Source organism: Lepidochelys kempii, chromosome 3 (assembly GCF_965140265.1).
Source record: "Lepidochelys kempii isolate rLepKem1 chromosome 3, rLepKem1.hap2, whole genome shotgun sequence".
Classification (NCBI taxonomy): domain Eukaryota; kingdom Metazoa; phylum Chordata; order Testudines; family Cheloniidae; genus Lepidochelys; species Lepidochelys kempii.
In genome coordinates, this window is record NC_133258.1 from 147,194,489 (window position 1) to 147,212,512 (window position 18,024).

General features: G+C 44.1%; 1 protein-coding gene across 2 annotated transcripts in view; it reads left to right on the plus strand.

Annotated features, from left to right (window-relative positions):
• The first annotated feature begins 522 nt into the window (after window positions 1-522).
• RASGRP3 (RAS guanyl releasing protein 3) overlaps window positions 523-18,024 on the plus strand; it is a 104,842-nt gene continuing 87,340 nt past the window's right edge. For both annotated transcript variants that reach the window (XM_073338433.1, XM_073338436.1), the window contains exon 1: window positions 523-703. The gene's annotated coding sequence lies outside the window, so the exon portion shown is untranslated. The remainder of the gene's footprint in view (window positions 704-18,024) is intronic.

Consider the following 18,024-nt stretch of genomic DNA (forward strand, 5'->3'; position numbering starts at 1 on the left):
TTAAAACATCCCCACATGAAATCTTTGTTTAATCCCACAAAGCCCTCACTGGAGTTTGAGGATAAGCAAAATTAATATTAAAATGAAATACTAGTAACTAAAGAAAACTATGTAAGGTCAAGAAGTCTGATGCTGTTATGTCCCATCACTGTGCTGTGAAATAGATCTGGATGAAATCCTAATAACATTTTATTACCAATAATGTTCTGCTCATATAGATGAGAACAGCATCTGAAAAACAAGAAACTTCTTCTAAAAGTTTTATATACATTTAAGTATTCAATAGCAAAAATACAAGATCTCTCCTTTGTTTAAATATATTTCCTGCCTTCTTTATTGTTATATACTGTGTAGTGGCAGACCTATTTATAGTCCAAGAAAAGGAAAAACCTCCACTGGAAGCAGAAAAACTAAGCTGGGAAAGAATAGCAGGAAGTGTGACTGCCATTTAGCCAAACAATCTAGAACTAATTGGGCTTAAAAGCTCTCCAGCTTTACTGTAGCTGCTGAGAGTAAACAGAGCACAATTCTGTTTTTCTCTTTAGAATCGTTAAAAGGGGGTGGGGGTGAATAATGAAAATAATGTAAGTACTGAAGAAGGGGAAAGAAAAATCTCAGCAGCTCAACACATGTAAGAGAAGTTATTGTGGAGAAAAAGAAGAACTATACAGTACTGAAAAGGGGTGGACTGTGTCAAATTAAGGTCAGTATCTCCTTTGGCATTTCTGCTTGCTACACTGTTAATGCAGTTGTCCATGGTTTTTCAGTCTAGCAGCTAGTAATAATATGTTTGTGTGGCAAAATTCAGTCTCCATACATTTTAGTATGAGCTTCAGAGAACGAATTTTGCCACACAAACATATTACTAGGTTAACTGGCCTTTAATGATAAAGCTTGCTTGAGAAATAATTGTGGTTTGGTTATAGATCCTTAAGAGTTCCTCCTAAGCAATAGAAATCTTTTCCAAACAACTACTATTAGATAATTTTGCTATTTCTGATACATTTGTCTTCTGTTTGAGCTTACAGTTATTAATTACTACAGTCATTTTGATGGAAGCTTTTTTTCCTATAAAGAAAAACATGAAGTCAACACCAAAATGTACATTATTAAAAATGTCACAAAATAAAAGATTTAATCTTGTCAGACATGTCCATTGAAAAGAATCAACCTAAAATGGAGGCATCTGAAAGTTTATATTGTTCTTAAAAACATGATGGCAAATTACATATTTGGGATTAATTTAGTTATTTGCTTGCTTATTTAATTTCAAAATGATGCAGCAGCCATTGCAAAGTCCAATGTAATCAATGGCAGACTGAAATAGATTAGAAAATGTAAGCCTTTTGTTTTGGTATATTATTTACACATTTTATATCATCTTATGACAAACATAACCTGAAATTATCTATAAAAGCTACATTGTAAAATGTCAGGGTATAAAATATATCATCTTACTGGATGGGTACTAACAAGAACAGAAGACTCTTAGAGGAAAGTCCTAAAACTACAGATTTTCTCTCATTGATGGCGATCTAGATTAGGTTGGTTTTTGTTTTCTTCATTTCAAAATTGCTTTGCCTCATGCCAAAATAGGAGGTGGTGGTGTGACTTGAAGTCAAAATAGTAGAAATACAGGATATATCGTATAATTCTGAAATATTCAGTGATCTCCACAGGGTGTGGACAGTACTATGGGTTTTTCACCATTCTTGAATTCATCATGACAGTGATCATTATACCGGTTTCAGTGATGTACTGTATTATGTCTATCATGGTACAATCCCTATTATTCATGAATTACTCATGTTATTAAGGATTAGTGTGTTATTGTAAAATGTTGCTGGTGAGGAAAAGAAAAGGAAAAGTGTATGCTGTTATGCTACTTTATCCTGGTAGGATGGTGTTATGTTTAGACTCTGGTGTTGTGAAGATAGCAAGACAGGATGTCTGCTGATACATATGGAGGTAAGAAGCTGGGATAGGACAATGGTAAATAGTGTCAATCCGTGCTGTTTACTAACAGCCCGAACTTGTTTAGTGCTGAGCTAGGATTTCATGGCATCAGGTTGCTTATTCTATCTGGTTTAAAGCACTGCTTGTTTCCTTACAAGAGTTGTCTTTTCTAAGAGATTGTGGTCCTCCTCCTGTGAAGTGTGGAGCATCTATATTGCCATTGACTTCATTCTCACCAGAGATGCTCCACACTTCACAGGAGGAGGACCACAATCTCTTAGAAAAGACAACTCTTGTAAGGAAACAAGCAGTGCTTTAAACCAGATAGAATAAGCACAGCACAGGATTTTGGTCTATTAAAATATTTGCAATGGATGCCTTGGTAGATACAATTAATTTTTGTGGAGAAGGTTGATAGTCAATTTGTTCTTACTCAGCGCTATTTATGCGTGACTTCAGTAAAAGTTTTGTCTGCATAAGGACTGAGTAAAAACAGAGAGAGGATTTGGCCCATAGTTTTTAAGTCGAAAAAAGGTAAATTGCGCAATCCTTATTAATACAGATTACCTCTTGCTCACTTCAGTAGGGCTACTCAGATGAGTAAGTGCTCATCAAACTGCGTAAGGGTTGCAAAATCTATCCCTAAGTGAATGCGATTGGTTTAATTAATATTAACAGCTAGTCTTCAGGGACCCAACTGAATAGCAACACTATTCTCTCTTTGTACAATGCATGTGTATCAGCCTTGTTAATTCCAGAAAATATAGGATAAGTTGATCACTTTCTCTGCATAAGTCGTCAAACATTCAGAATTTTTCAGGTCTGAGATGTTCACTACAATATTATTTTAAAAGTACATTTGGCTTGTACGTGTGTACAAAACCTGAGACTATTGTTTAGCCAGGAAGAGGAAAACTGTTTGGGAACCAGCCATTTTATATTGTTAGTTTATAATAGTTACTATGGCTTAAAATGACAGAATAGTGTACTGAGGCAGTTTCATGCGTGCCTATGAAAAAGAGAGTATATTATAGAGGTTACTTAGAAATTACTTAATTCATACTGTGATGTGTCATTCCATATTCTTTATGAAAATATGCTTATGATATAAATATGACATAACTGAGATATACTTTATGCAAAATGGCTCATGTGAGATATCATTGGAAAGGTTATGATTTACTCAATGTGATTTTCCTATTTGTATGCATTTATCATTTCTGTATCTGAAAATAGGAATATTGACTATGTACCTGTATTTCAACTATGCTACTTTGCGTGATGCCCACTGCCAACACTTTAGGTACAGTAATTCCTCACTTAATGTTGTAGTTATGTTCCTGGAAAATGCACATCCAATTTCCCCATAAGAATGAATGTAAATGGGGGGAGGGGGTTAGGTTCCAGGGAAATTTTTTTGCCGTACAGTGCAGTACTATAGTTGGGAGGTGCCCCCGCCTTACCCCACACAGGCACAGCCCACTGGCACTGGAGATACTGAGGCAGGCAAGGAATCTGACGGTGCTGTAGGCTAGGAGAAGCACATTGCGCAGCAGCAGGGGCAGCTTCCCCTACTCTGCAAGCACCAGGGACAGGGGGCTCAACCCTCGGCCCGCTCACTCCACCCCTTCCTCCAAGCCCCCACCCTTAACCCACCTCTTCTTCCCCCCCCCCTTTAGTCCGCATGCCGTGTCCTTGCTCTTCCCCCCTCCTGCCCACGGCAATTAGCTGGCTTGCGATGTTCAGGGGGCAGGAGGGTGGGGGGAGGAGCGAGGACTTGGCACATAGCCTCCCCGCTCCCTCCCCTGCCTCCTGCCCGTGGCAATCAGCTGGTTTGCGGCATTCGGGAGGCAGGGGGAGGAGGGGGAAGGCACTGGTCCGCTGGGTATGCCGACGGGCGGGAGGCGCTGTGGGGGGGCATAGGGGAGCTGATAGGGGGGTTGCCAGCTGTGGACAAAGCAGGCAGCCAAACGACATTATAGAAAAGCATTGCACAATTTTAAATGGAGCATGTTCTGTAATTGATCGGGGACGTAAGATCGAAACAACGTTAAGCGAGAGGATGTTAAGTGGGGAGTTACTGTACAACAATGGAAAAGCCAGACAGGGCGGATGGCCCATCAACAAGGACAATGGACTGTAAAAGAGCTTAGTCTTCCTGTGAACGTGTGAGTCTGCCTGTGAAGAATGGCTACGAGGGCCCTATAGAGTCAGGTGGTCTTGTCACCTGATGCTAAAACATTACCTGGGACTTCTTGCAACTTTCCACTGTAAGTGAGGGAGGTGTCAAACTAGGAAACAAAGGACTCCCACTTTATGCAAATCCTATTTAAGGGTGGGGAGTGAGGTAATCCAGGTCATCAGTTCTCCCCTGCTACCCCACCTAAGATGACGGCTGGAAACAAATAAGACTGAACATGGGGAAAGAACTGGGCCAAGGCTGGAAGGGCATCTGGCCTGTGAAGAAGATTATTAGAACCACATTTAGGGTGAAAACCCACATGTAACCTGTTTCTTTAGTGTATTAAGCTTAGTTTGCATGCTCTGTTTTATTTTCTTAGTAATCTGCCTTGTTCTGTCTGCTACCTCCTTAACTACTTAAAATACACCTGTTATAGTTAATAAATTTATTTCTGGCTTATAATATAACCCAGTTTATGTGATTTCTAACTGGGGGGGGGGGTTTGAGAAATTGTGCATACCTTCTTTGACATTGAGAGAAGAGGCGAATATAATATATCTGTGGGCCTGTACTCCAAGTGAGGTGGCCATCTGAGTGCTGGAGCGAGTCCCTTAAACTGAGTCTTCCCAGAGCTGATCTGCAGCTGGGTGTGTCCCTACCTGTGTGTGTGTTGGAGGAGGTTTTAAGAATCTGGCTCAGCAACACAGGTAAAAGGGGGCCCATGCTGGCAGAACAAGTAGACTCAGTGGTATCTCAGCACATCAAGTGACTTCCCAAGGGGTCCAACCCATCACACATACGTTTAATAAATTCATACTCTTAGAAAGGAGAATTAGGGACAAAATTCTGATCGTATACACGGATGAAAATCCACTGAAGTCAATACAGTTACTCTAGGGTAACCGAGGACAGAGTTTGTCCCATGGGGTTAAGTGCACGCAGCATAGCAGACTGTCTACCCACTTTTCTCTGCTTCTCACACTATGGGGAATGCAAAGCTGATGTAAAGCTACCTTTACCCACTCCCACACCCTTTCACACCTGCACTCAGCATGGGAATAGAGCAACTGAAAATCAGGGTCATTGTGTCTGCAGTACTGCCAAAATCAAGTGTTCAAAAATTATGAGTCAAGCTCCGTATAATCATGAGATTGTCTTAAAAACCATGAGACTTTTAAATACAATAAGTGTCAGGTGCTTTTTATTTGCCATTTGACATTTTAGTGTTAATGTTGTCAAGCTTTTCTCCACAACCAAGAAAGCTAGAACTTTAATTTAAATAAACTGAGATTCTTATAGAATCACATGATTCCAAGAGCTGGGGCTCTAAGAAAAACACCAAATATAATAAGACTTGATTTAACATTACTAGGGCTGACAGTACTGTGTCTGTGAGCTCACTAGCTTCAAAACACTATTTGTAGAATGAGATATATATCAAAAGGAGGGATTCTCTACTGGTGATGTAACTACTCCCAAGAGAAAGCAGTAAGCCTTACTCTTCAGCCACTCCAGAGTATATAATATACTCTGATTTTATAGGAAACAATAGACATGTTCAAAACATATAATCCAGAAGGATTTTATAACTATTTTATGAGAATCATAGATTCCAGGGCCAGAAGGGACCATTGTGATTATCTAGTCTGACCTCCTGTGTAGCACAGGACAAAAAACATCCCCAAAATAATTCCTAGAGCAGATATTTTAGAAAAATATCTAGTTTTGATTTAAAAATTGTCCGTGATGGAGAATCCACCTCAAATCTTGGTAATTTGTTCCGATGATTAATTATTCACTGTTAAAAATGTATGCCTTACTTCCAGTCTGACTTTGTCTAGCTTCAACTTCCAGCTGTTGGATCATGTTATACCTTTCTGTTAGACTGAAGAGCCCATTATTAAATATTTGTTCCCCCTGCAGGTACTTATAGCCTGTGATAAAGTCACCCCTTAATCTTTTATTTGTTTAGCTAAATAAATTGAACTCCTTGAATCTATCACTATAAGGCATGTTTTCTAATCCTTTAATCAATCACTTCCAGTAACCAGATAAACTCCTTTTAGTGAACACAGGCATTGACACACCTAAATGGTTGGTAGAGACAGTAACTTCTTAGCATCTGACGGGTGTTCAGCAATCTGTGTGAAATGACTTGGTGGTGCATCAAGATGTAAACTGAAATATGAAAATTGAGTCTCCATTCATTCCACAGGGAGTTAATGTGCTTAACTTCCATTAGAGTTAACAGGAGTTATGTTATTAAATTCCCCATGCATTAGGTTATGAATAAGCCCCAGGTTTGTCAGGAGTTAACTAATACAATAAAACAACATGGTAAAGAATACTTTTTTATGTTTCTCTAATCAAATGACTTTCCTCTCTGCTTTTTTGTTGAATAGAGAGAGGTGAAAAATACAGTCATAAATCATATGGAAAACAAATGCAAACATTTGTATTGATTTTGGTCTGTTATTTTAAAGTGAGGCCTACTGCTGTTGGTTTCTACCCACCCTGCCCTTAATGTGTCTATGCTTAAGTGTTGTAGGCCTAAAATAATCTTTTTTCAGTATTCATTAACTGAAGTATTAAAAATATCAAGATTTATTCTAAGATACCTACATTAAATGCACAGGGCCAAAAGTGTTTTATTCTGTGAGTTTAATAACTCGGAACATATTAGCTTAGATTGTAAATTTGGGTACAGCCCTGAGCAAGAGGTGATACTTTAAGATGCATGCCCTTATGAGAAGTTCCAGGAGACACTTAGTAAAATCCTGTACCTCTTGAAGTCAATGGTCAAAGTTTTGTCAAGAGATTCAGCGAAGCCAGGAATTCACTGAGAGACATCCCCGTGAGTCATAATTTCTTCCCTGCTCCCTCCTTGCTCCTGAGCAGGTAGTAATTTACCATTGACCTGTACCATCAATAAATTATTGCCTCCACAACATAAGATAGCTCAGATACTCTGGCCAGTGAGGAAGAAAGGGGGAGTCAAGTGTCCATCCATTCCCAACCCACCAGCTATGCTGCAAGTACCTCATTTATTCGTACATTTCTGGACTCAGTGTCTGGTTAGCCCCCCTAACTGTGTAGGAAAGATTGCTACTCCCTTGCATCTCTTTGTACTCTTGTCACATTCTGGCCTGCAACAGGGCGGCTTGCCCCTTAAGGGCTGGAGAGCCTGCGGCCAGCCAACCCAGATTATTAAGGAGGCATACCTGGATCCGATCAGGTAATTCCCTATAAGGGCAGCAGGTGGTTGTAGAAGTGGGGGAGGGTTGGGAAAGTGCAGGAACCCATAAGCTGTTGAAGGGAAGAGCTTGCTCCCAGGGAGCTAGAGCCCAAGCCCTGAGGCTCCAAACAGGTACAGCCTGTCAAAGCAGGAAAGGACCTAGGCTGGAAGGCTTGGGAGTAGAGTGAATTAGAGACTGCTAGGAATGAGTTGGCTCCCACAGAGAGATCTAAGGTGTAGTGTTTCCTTACTGAGATAGCAGGCAAGAAAAGTCTGGAAGTGACCTGGTAAGAGAATAAAACTGATGGACTGTGTTTAGGGACTTTGAGTTTTATTTTGGAGCTTTATTTATGTGACTAAACTTGGACCCTTGAGATGGGATGGTGAATGAGCAAGTAAGTTTAAGAGTTTAAGAAGCCATTTGAGGGAGAAATTATTAGCAGGGTGCATGGGAGGTGGCTGACCCCACTAAATGATCCAATAACATTATCAGAAAGCAACAAAACCTTGGAAATGCAGGTGTTTTATTAGGGGACAGTTAAAGGAAGCTTTCCTAGAACACATGTGAATGTGGTGATCTATGCAACAGCCTAGCACAGCACATGGGGGACAAGCAAAACATTGTGGGGAATTAACCACTTGATAAAGAGCTTTCAGTTCTGGGTGTGTCAATACTATAAAGATATTGCCAAATGACATGCACTTAAAGGAAGAACAACAAATAAGGCTAATGCTAAAAGCTTTATATCAGATGAAATATTGAAAATGTTAAATAAGCATAAGCTGGCTAAGAACTGACCAAAGCCCAGTGTGCTGCAAATGTTTATGCAGGTGTTTAACTTCAAGTTGGTGAGTAGTCACATTAACTTCAACAGATTCATAGCGTTTAAGGCCAGAGGAAACCATTAGATCACCTAGTTTGACCACCTACATATCCCAGGCCACTAAGTTTCACCCAGTGAACCCTGTTGAGCCCCATACCCTGTTTAAAGTAAAGCTTGTGTATAAGTATTTGCAAGTTCAAGACTTAAGGGGGAACATGATAATATTCTATATAAACTTGAAGGATCAGAATAGTGAGGATTAATTAGAGTGATAAAAAGCTCTTAGTTTAAGTGGGAACAGGAGCGTAGCCACTGGTGGGACTGGGTGAGCTGTGGCCCACCCACTTAGCACCCAGGCACACACCCTCAGCCCCACCTCTGCTCCCACCCCAGCATTTGCCCCACTCCTCCTGTCTGGTGCTCCAGCCGGGGAGCAGGGGTCAGGGTGTGGGGGCTTGCAAGCCCCCGACCCCTGCTCCCCAACTGGAGCACCAGAGAGGGGCAAACCCCTGTGCCCCTGCTGGTGTGCCAGGTGGGTAGGGCGGAGCAGGGCAAGCCCCTGACCTTGCTCCCTGGCTGGAGCGCCAGGCAAAGCTGGGCAAGCCCCCAACCCCATTCCCCAGTGGGAGCGCTGGGTGGGCATAGCAGGGCAAGCCCTCGTGCCCCGATCCTGCTCCCTGCTGGAGCACTGGGAGGGTAGAGCGGGGTAAGCCCCCAACCCTGCTCCTGGGCTGGAGCATCGAGCAGAGCAGGGCAAGCCCCGAGCCCCAGGCGGGAGCGGTGGCATATTTTTCCGGGCCCTCCCATTTTTCCAGGGGCCCTGGCCAGAGCATCTATTCCCCCCTGCAAGGCTGGCTGGAGGAGGGGAGACGTGTTCCTGATCGCTCCTACCCCACATCATTGCCCACCCACCCCAAGTTGGGGCCCACCCACATGTGCCATCCTAGCTACACAGGGCCATCCTTAGGCATACGCAGCATATGTGGCTGCGTAGGGCAACTGAAAATTTGGGGCACCCTGGATTTTAGTGTCCACCCCCTCCCGGCTCATCCTATCCCTGTTCTGACCCTTCCTGCAGGCTCCCATGCAGCAGGCTGCTGCAGCCTGGTGAGTCTTCCTCCGGAGGAGACCTAGGGCATGGCTACACTGGAAACTTCAAAGCGCTGTCGCGGGAATGCTCCCATGGCAGCACTTTGAAGTGCGAGTGTGGTCGCGTGCGAGCACTCCTGGTAATCCATCTCCACAAGGGGATTAGCTCCGAGTGCTGGGAGCGCGGCTCCCAGCACTTGGAGCCTGGCTCCCAGCACTTGGAGCCTATCTACACTAGCGCTTTAAAGCACTCAGACTTGCTGCACTTGGGGAGGGGGGGTGTGATTTTTCACACTCCTGAGCCAGCAAATTAGAGCGCTATAAAATGTAAGCGTAGACAAGCCCCTAGTAACTTAAAAATGAAAAAGCCTTCTAGACCTATTTGCACAACATTGAAACTGTTAAAGAGCCATTCAAGTGGTAATGAAGCCCTTTAACAGGCATTTGCCAACCCACAGGTGTATACTGTCAGTTTATGAATTTACTGACAAAAACAGTTGTGCATTTCTGTAATGTTTATTCAGAACATGTTGGGCTACAGGACCTTAGTTTAAAATTTGCTTTAAAAATATTTCATTAGTGAGTTGGTGAAGATTATAAAATCACATCTCTTAAGAAATCCTTGCATAGATTTTTAGATGCACAATCATCTTTAGCCTTAAATACTTGGATCTTCAGACGTATAGTTTTTTAAATAAATCCTTCAAAAGACCACCCTTATCTAAAATATACATTTTAATTTGAATTACTATAGTAAAAAAACCTTGCTTCCAAAGCCTTCCTGTCCTTTCTCCCCATCCCTTTTCCCCTTCCCACACACCTCTTTCCCCTCCCACGTTGAAGAGAACCTTTAAAGGGAGAACACCCCTTTCCTTCCAGATAGCTGGACAAAGAGTTTCCCTTTCTTTACCTTGGACTATCTGATGAACTAGTTTTAAGAGATCTCTCCAGCAAAATCAGTACCTAGTAAGATATAAAATCCTTTGTTATGCCTAAAATCTTTGGAAACATATTTTTTAAAGTTGGTGAAATTTCATAAACATGTCTATTGTTACAGAGATCACACAAAGTAAATTAGTGTTCCCTTTTTCTAAAAGCAATGAACATTGTTATGAACACAATAAACCTCTGTGATTGATTAATTTAAAATAATGTCTTTGTTTCAGTGAGTTAAATATGTAGTAATCTGGAATGATTACTTAATGAAGGCTTGAGAGTACATTTAAAATATAAAATCAGCTTAGAAATACTGATTAAGAAAATGTAAAACAGAGAAGAGCTGCATCATGTATTCCATAATATTTAATGTTGTATTCAGCAAGACAGCTGACTCACCCTTACTACAAAGTTTTTGCAAATAAATATCTGACAAACTTCAGGGCATATCAAAAAACCTGTGACTGCTCTTCCCCAGTAACCAGTATTAGTTTGGTGGTGGTAGCGGCCAATCCAAGGACAAAAGGTGGAATATTTTGTACCTTGGGGAAGTTTTGACCTAAGCTGGTAAAGACAAGCTTAGGAAGTTTTTCTTGCAGGTCCCCATATCTGTACCCTAGAGTTCAGAGTGGGGGAGGAACCTTGACATGGTGGCATAGTGGTGGGATTAACCTGAAATCATTTTGAGATCCAGTTGAGATTTTTTGAACTAGAAATACAGATTTTTAAAAGGATTTTTTTTTCCTTTGGAGCTGCTGGGAAAGCAGCTTGTTTTCTCTCTGCTTTGGAGCCAGAGCTGAGACAAAAGGGGATTATCTTTGTGAATTGCAGGTTTTCTTTGCCTGGAGGCAGGGTACTTAACTCCTGCAGGGAAATTCTCAGTCTTCCAACCCAGAGGTTTTTTGTTTTTTTTTCCCCCTAAAAGTAAATAGGGAGGGCGGTGTTCTACCCATTTTCCTGGAGACAAAAAGGGCAGGATTTTTTTTTTTTTTAGGATTTTGATTTTTTTGTTTTACAAGGAGCACAGGTTTGAAAAGGAAATTTTTTTTTTCCGTTGGGCTGCTGGTAAGCAGGTTTCCAAGTAGTTGGAGGTTTTTTGCTTTGATTTGGGCCCAGAGCAGAGACAAGGGAATTGGCTTTTTCTGTAGGCTGACAATCACTATCAGAGAATAGGTATTCTATTCCAGCACAGCAAAATTTTACAGCCAAGTTTTGTTTATTTCTAAACTTTGGGTGTAAAGTTAGTTAAAACAGAGAGGTTAGAATGACAAAATCCATGGCTCGACACAAGCTGGAATTAGCCAGATTTCAGGCGGCGGAAAGACAAAGGGAACATGAAAGACAGATAGAACTCATGCGGCTGAAGAAGGAACAAGCGAGAGAGGCAGAACAACACCAAGCGGCTACTCACAGGAGAGCTATGGAAGCAAGGGACAAAGAACTGGAGAAGGAAAAAGAGAGGAAGTATGTGGAGGAGATGGAGAAGATAAAGGCTCACTAGAATATCCCAACAAACCCTAGTAATCCTTCTCCAAGTACCACTTCCCATCCCAGAAAGTTCCCCACCTACAAGGCAGGCGATGATACTGAGGCCTTCCTAGAAAACTTCGAAAGGGCCTGCCTTGGGTACAACATCTCTACTGACCAATACATGGTAGAGCTGAGGCCGCAGCTCAGTGGACCCTTAGCTGAGTTGGCAGCTGAAATGCCTAAAGAACACATGAACAAGTATGAACTGTTTAAATCCAAGGCGAGAGTCAGAATGGGGATAACACCCGAGCAGTCTCGTCGGAGGTTCAGAGCCCTAAGGTGGAAACCAGACGTGTCATTTACCCGACATGCCTACCATGTTGTGAAACATTGGGATGCCTGGATATCAGGAGCAAGTGTTGAATCTCCAGTAAATTTGCCCTTCCTAATGCAAATGGAACAATTCTTAGAGGGTGTTCCTGAGGAAATAGAAAGATACAGCCTAGATGGGAAGCCCAAAACTGTAATCGAGGCAGGAGAGATTGGAGCCAGATGGGTGGAGGTGGCAGAGAAGAAGAAAACTGGTCGCAGTTGGAGCGGAGACCAGAAGGGACAACCCCAGACCACACCCTATTACCGGGGGGCCGCCCAAGGCCCCACCTACCTCCCAAAGAACCCTCCAGACCCCTTATCGTCCCACCACCCCATTCTCCAGCAACCCACCTCGCCCCAGTGACCCGCCAGCTGAACGATGTTTTAAATGTAACGAGCTGGGGCATGTAAAGGCCAACTGCCCCAAGAACCCCAACAGATTACAGTTCATTGCACCGGAATCACACCAGAGGTCCGCAGGCCCAGATACCTCCCAGATACCCTTGGAGCGGAGGGAAACTGTGAGTGTGGGCGGGAAGAAGGTCACCGCATGGAGGGACACCGGAGCACAAGTGTCAGCTATCCATGCTTCCTTAGTGGACACCAATTTAATCAACCCAGAGATCCAAGTGACGATTCAACCCTTCAAGTCCAACTCTTTCAATTTGCCTACAGCCCAGTTGCCTGTCCAGTACAAGGGCTGGTCAGGAACGTGGACTTTTGCAGTCTATGATGATTATCCCATCCCCATGCTGTTGGGGGAAGACTTGGCCAATCATGTGAAGCAGGCCAAGAGGGTGGGAACGGTCACCCGCAGCCAGGCTAAACAAGCCGTGAGGCCTAGCTCTGTTCCGGAAACTTCTATCAGGACCCGGTCAGAGGTGATGGACCCGGACCCCAGGCCAATGTCTGCAACAGCAGTAGTGGATCCCGTCCCAGAGACCCAGACGGAACCAGTCCCAGAACCAGAACCAGCCGAACAACCAACACCAGACCCAGTGTCAGCACTGAATCCAGTACTTGCAACCTCAACACCAGAGGGCCCCACCGAACCTGAACTGGCAGCAGCCGATAACCCTACACAAGAGGCTCAGCCGGAGCCTGAATCCCAACATAGTGCACCAGCGGAGAGCGGTTCACAGTCAACAGAAACAGCTCCATCCCCTATATTGCTTCCAGAGGGACCAAGCCTAGGTCCACAATCCCATGAGGAACTGATGTCTCCAACATCAAGGGAACAGTTCCAGACCGAACAGGAAGCAGATGAAAGCCTCCAGAGAGCTTGGACGGCGGCACGGAGCAACCCACCGCCTCTCAGCTCTTCTAATTGATCCAGGAAGAGGACTTTTATACAAGGAAACTCTTTCTGGGGGACACCAGGAAGACTGGCATCCTCAGAGACAGTTGGTAGTTCCAACTAAATACTGGGCCAAGCTCTTGAGCTTAGCCCATGATCACCCTAGTGGCCATTCTGGGGTGAACAGGACCAAAGACCGTTTGGGGGGGTCATTCCACTGGGAGGGAATGGGCAAGGATGTTTCTACCTATGTCCAGTCTTGTGAGGTGTGCCAAAGAGTGGGAAAACCCCAAGACCAGGTCAAAGCCCCTCTCCAGCCACTCCCCATCATTGAAGTTCCATTTCAGCGAGTAGCTGTGGATATTCTGGGTCCTTTTCTGAAAAAGACAGCCAGAGGAAAGCAGTACATACTGACTTTCATGGATTTTGCCACCTGATGGCCGGAAGCAGCAGCTCTAAGCAACACCAGGGCTAAAAGTGTGTGCCAGGCACTAGCAGACATTTTTGCCAGGGTAGGTTGGCCCTCCGACATCCTCACAGATGCAGGGACTAATTACCTGGCAGAAACTATGAAAAATCTTTGGGAAGCTCATGGGGTAAATCACTTGGTTGCCACTCCTTACCACCATCAAACAAATGGCATGGTGGAGAAGTTTAATGGAACTTTGGGGGCCATGATACGTAAATTCGTAAATGAGCACTCCAATGATTGGGACCTAGTGTTGCAGCAGTTGCTCTTTGCCTACAGAGCTGTACCACATCCCAGTTTAGGGTTTTCCCCATTTGAACTTGTATATGGCCGGGAGGTTAAGGGGCCATTGCAGTTGGTGAAGCAGCAATGGGAGGGATTTACACCTTCTCCAGGAACTAACATTCTGGACTTTGTAACCAACCTACAAAACACCCTCCGAACCTCTTTAGCCCTTGCTAGAGAAAACTTACAGGATGCTCAAAAAGAGCAAAAAGCCTGGTATGATAAACATGCCAGAGAGCGTTCCTTCAAAGTAGGAGACCAGGTCATGGTCTTAAAGGCGCTCCAGGCCCATAAAATGGAAGCATCTTGGGAAGGGCCATTCACGGTCCAGGAGCGCCTGGGAGCTGTTAATTATCTCATAGCATTCCCCACCTCCAACCGAAAGCCTAAGGTGTACCATATTAATTCTCTAAAGCCCTTTTATTCCAGAGAATTAAAGGTTTGTCAGTTTACAGTCCAGGGAGGAGACGACGCTGAGTGGCCTGAAGGTGTCTACTACGAAGGGAAATGTGCTGGTGGTGTGGAAGAGGTGAACCTCTCCATGACCCTTGGGCGTATGCAGCGACAGCAGATCCAGGAGCTGTGCACTAGCTACGCGCCAATCTTCTCAGCCACCCCAGGACTGACTGAACGGGCATACCACTCCATTGACACAGGTAATGCTCACCCAATTAGAGTCCAACCTTACCGGGTGTCTCCTCAAGCTAAAACTGCTATAGAACGGGAGATCCAGGATATGTTACAGATGGGGGTAATCCGCCCCTCTGGCAGTGCATGGGCATCTCCAGTGGTTCTAGTTCCCAAACCAAATGGGGAAATACGTTTTTGCGTGGACTACCGTAAGCTAAATGCTGTAACTCGCCCAGACAACTATCCAATTCCACGCACAGATGAACTATTAGAGAAACTGGGATGGGCCCAGTTCATCTCTACCTTGGACTTAACCAAGGGGTACTGGCAGGTACCGCTAGATGAATCTGCCAAGGAAAGGTCAGCCTTCACACACATCTCGGGCTGTATGAATTTAATGTACTCCCTTTCGGGCTGCGAAATGCACCCGCCACTTTCCAAAGACTTGTAGATGGTCTCCTCGCGGGATTAGGAGAATATGCAGTCGCCTACCATGACGATGTGGCCATATTTTCGGATTCCTGGGCAGACCACCTGGAACATCTACAAAAAGTCCTTGAGCGCATAAGGGAGGCAGGACTAACTGTTAAGGCTAAGAAGTGTCAAATAGGCCTAAACAGAGTGACTTACCTTGGACACCAGGTGGGTCAAGGAACTATCAGCCCCCTACAGGCCAAAGTGGATGCTATCCAAAAGTGGCCTGTCCCAAAGTCAAAGAAACAGGTTCAATCCTTCTTAGGCTTGGCCGGTTATTACAGACGATTTGTACCGCACTACAGCCAAATCGCCGCCCCACTGACAGACCTAACCAAAAAGAAACAGCCAAATGCTGTTCAGTGGACTGAAAAGTGTCAGAAGGCCTTTAACAAGCTTAAAGCGACACTCATGTCTGACCCTGTACTAAGGGCTCCAGACTTTGACAAACCGTTCCTAGTAACCACAGATGCGTCTGAGCGTGGTGTGGGAGCAGTTTTAATGCAGAAAGGACCTGATCAAGAATTCCACCCTGTAGTGTTTCTCAGCAAAAAACTGTCTGAGAGGGAAAGCAACTGGTCAGTCACTGAAAAAGAATGTTACGCCATTGTCTATGCTCTGGAAAAGCTACACCCATATGTTTGGGGATGACGTTTCCACCTGCAAACCGACCATGCTGCACTGAAGTGGCTTCGCACCGTCAAAGAAACTAACAAAAAACTTCTTCGGTGGAGTTTAGCTCTCCAAGATTTTGATTTCGACATCCAACACATCTCAGGAGCTTCTAACAAAGTGGCTGATGCACTCTCCCGTGAAAGTTTCCCAGAATCAACTGGTTAAAATCGTCCTTGAGATGTAGAAAATATTGTTAGTCTTTATGTACTTGGTAGTATATTTAGAGATGCATGTGTCTTATTAACTCTGTTTTTCCTAGAGCTCCAGGAAGAAATCCCAGCCAGTGTTTCACCCTAGCTGAGATTTGGGGGGCGTGTCATAAATATAAAGGGAAGGGTAAACCCCTTTGAAATCCCTCCTGGCCAGGGGAAAGCTCCTCTCACCTGTAAAGGGTTAAGAAGCTAAAGGTAACCTCGCTGGCACCTGACCAAAATGACCAATGAGGAGACAAGATACTTTCAAAAGCTGGGAGGAGGGAGAGAAACAAAGGGTCTGTGTGTCTGTCTGTATTCTGTCTTGGCCGGGGATAGACCAGGAATGGAGTTAGAACTTTCAGTAAGTAATCTAGCTAGGTACGTGTTAGATTATGATTTCTTTAAATGGCTGAGAAAAGAACTGTGCTGAATAGAATAACTATTTCTGTCTGTGTATCTTTTTTGTAACTTAAGGTTTTGCCTAGAGGGGTTCTCTGTGTTTTGAATCTAATTACCCTGTAAGGTATCTACCATCCTGATTTTACAGGGGGGATTTCTTTATTTCTATTTACTTCTATTTTTATTAAAAGTCGTCTTGTAAGAAAACTGAATGCTTTTTCATTGTTCTCAGATCCAAGGGTTTGGGTCTGTGGTCACCTATGCAAATTGGTGAGGCTTTTTATCCAACATTTCCCAGGAAAGGGGGGGTGCAAGTGTTGGGAGGATTGTTCATTGTTCTTAAGATCCAAGGGTCTGGGTCTGTAGTCACCTAGGCAAATTGGTGAGGCTTTTTACCAAACCTTGTCCAGGAAGTGGGGTGCAAGGTTTTGGGAAGTATTTTGGGGGGAAAGACGTGTCCAAACAGCTCTTCCCCAGTAACCAGTATTAGTTTGGTGGTGGTAGCGGCCAATCCAAGGACAAAGGGTGGAATATTTTGTACCTTGGGGAAGTTTTGACCTAAGCTGGTAAAGATAAGCTTAGGAAGTTTTTCATGCAGGTCCCCACATCTGTACCCTAGAGTTCAGAGTGGGGGAGGAACCTTGACACTCCCCAAGCGGCAACTTCACCTGCCGCCCATGACAGCAGGTAAAAGCGGGTTGGCTCCCGCATACCCAGAGCACACTGCAGTCTCCTTAGGCAGGGGTCATATTCACGGAGCCTAATGTGCCGGCACCATGCTTTCTGCGTGAGGGAGAGGGTACGGGGTTCTCTGTGGGGAACTGTGACTCTCCACCGCCATGAGTCTTCATATCCTTTGCTGCCTCATCCCTCCTCCCACCCCCCCCAGGCTGTGAGCCCAGGCTGCCAGCGGGCATAGGGGCACCAGTTTAATAATACTGCATAGGGTCCCATAAATCCTAAGGACGGCCCTGAGGCTACGCCACTGAATGGGAGTTAAGTGGTGCATAGGCTTGTGTCAGATTTCATCATGGGTTGTATTCACCCTATATGTGACTTCCCTTTTTTAAGCGTAAATAGCTTTTGCTGATGGTGCAGCATGTCTCTTTGCCCAGCATTCTTGGAATCTCACACTAATGTACTGTACCAGTGTAATCTTGTATTGTGTTACTCTACTGTTCTGGACTATTCTGCAGAATGTTGTAGTTGTTTAATAAGGAGGTATGGGCGAGGTTTCCAAGGGTTGAGTAGCTCAGTAATAATGGAAGCGGGAACTTGAAACAACATCCAAACAACTGAATTTGAAAGTATTCTTGACTGGTTCAGAAGTGTGGGAAGGCAAAGCTTTGGACTGGTGCTGGATTTTTCAAAAATACTTTGCCTTCTTCATAGTTACTGCTAGGCCTTAGTTACAGGTCACAGTTACATGACAATATCTCTGCCTTCTCCCTCCAAGGCAAGTGATGAATGAATTTTAGAGATTGATGATGGATGGTTAAACATCCATACTGTCTTCATCCCAGTGTGATTTCATAGC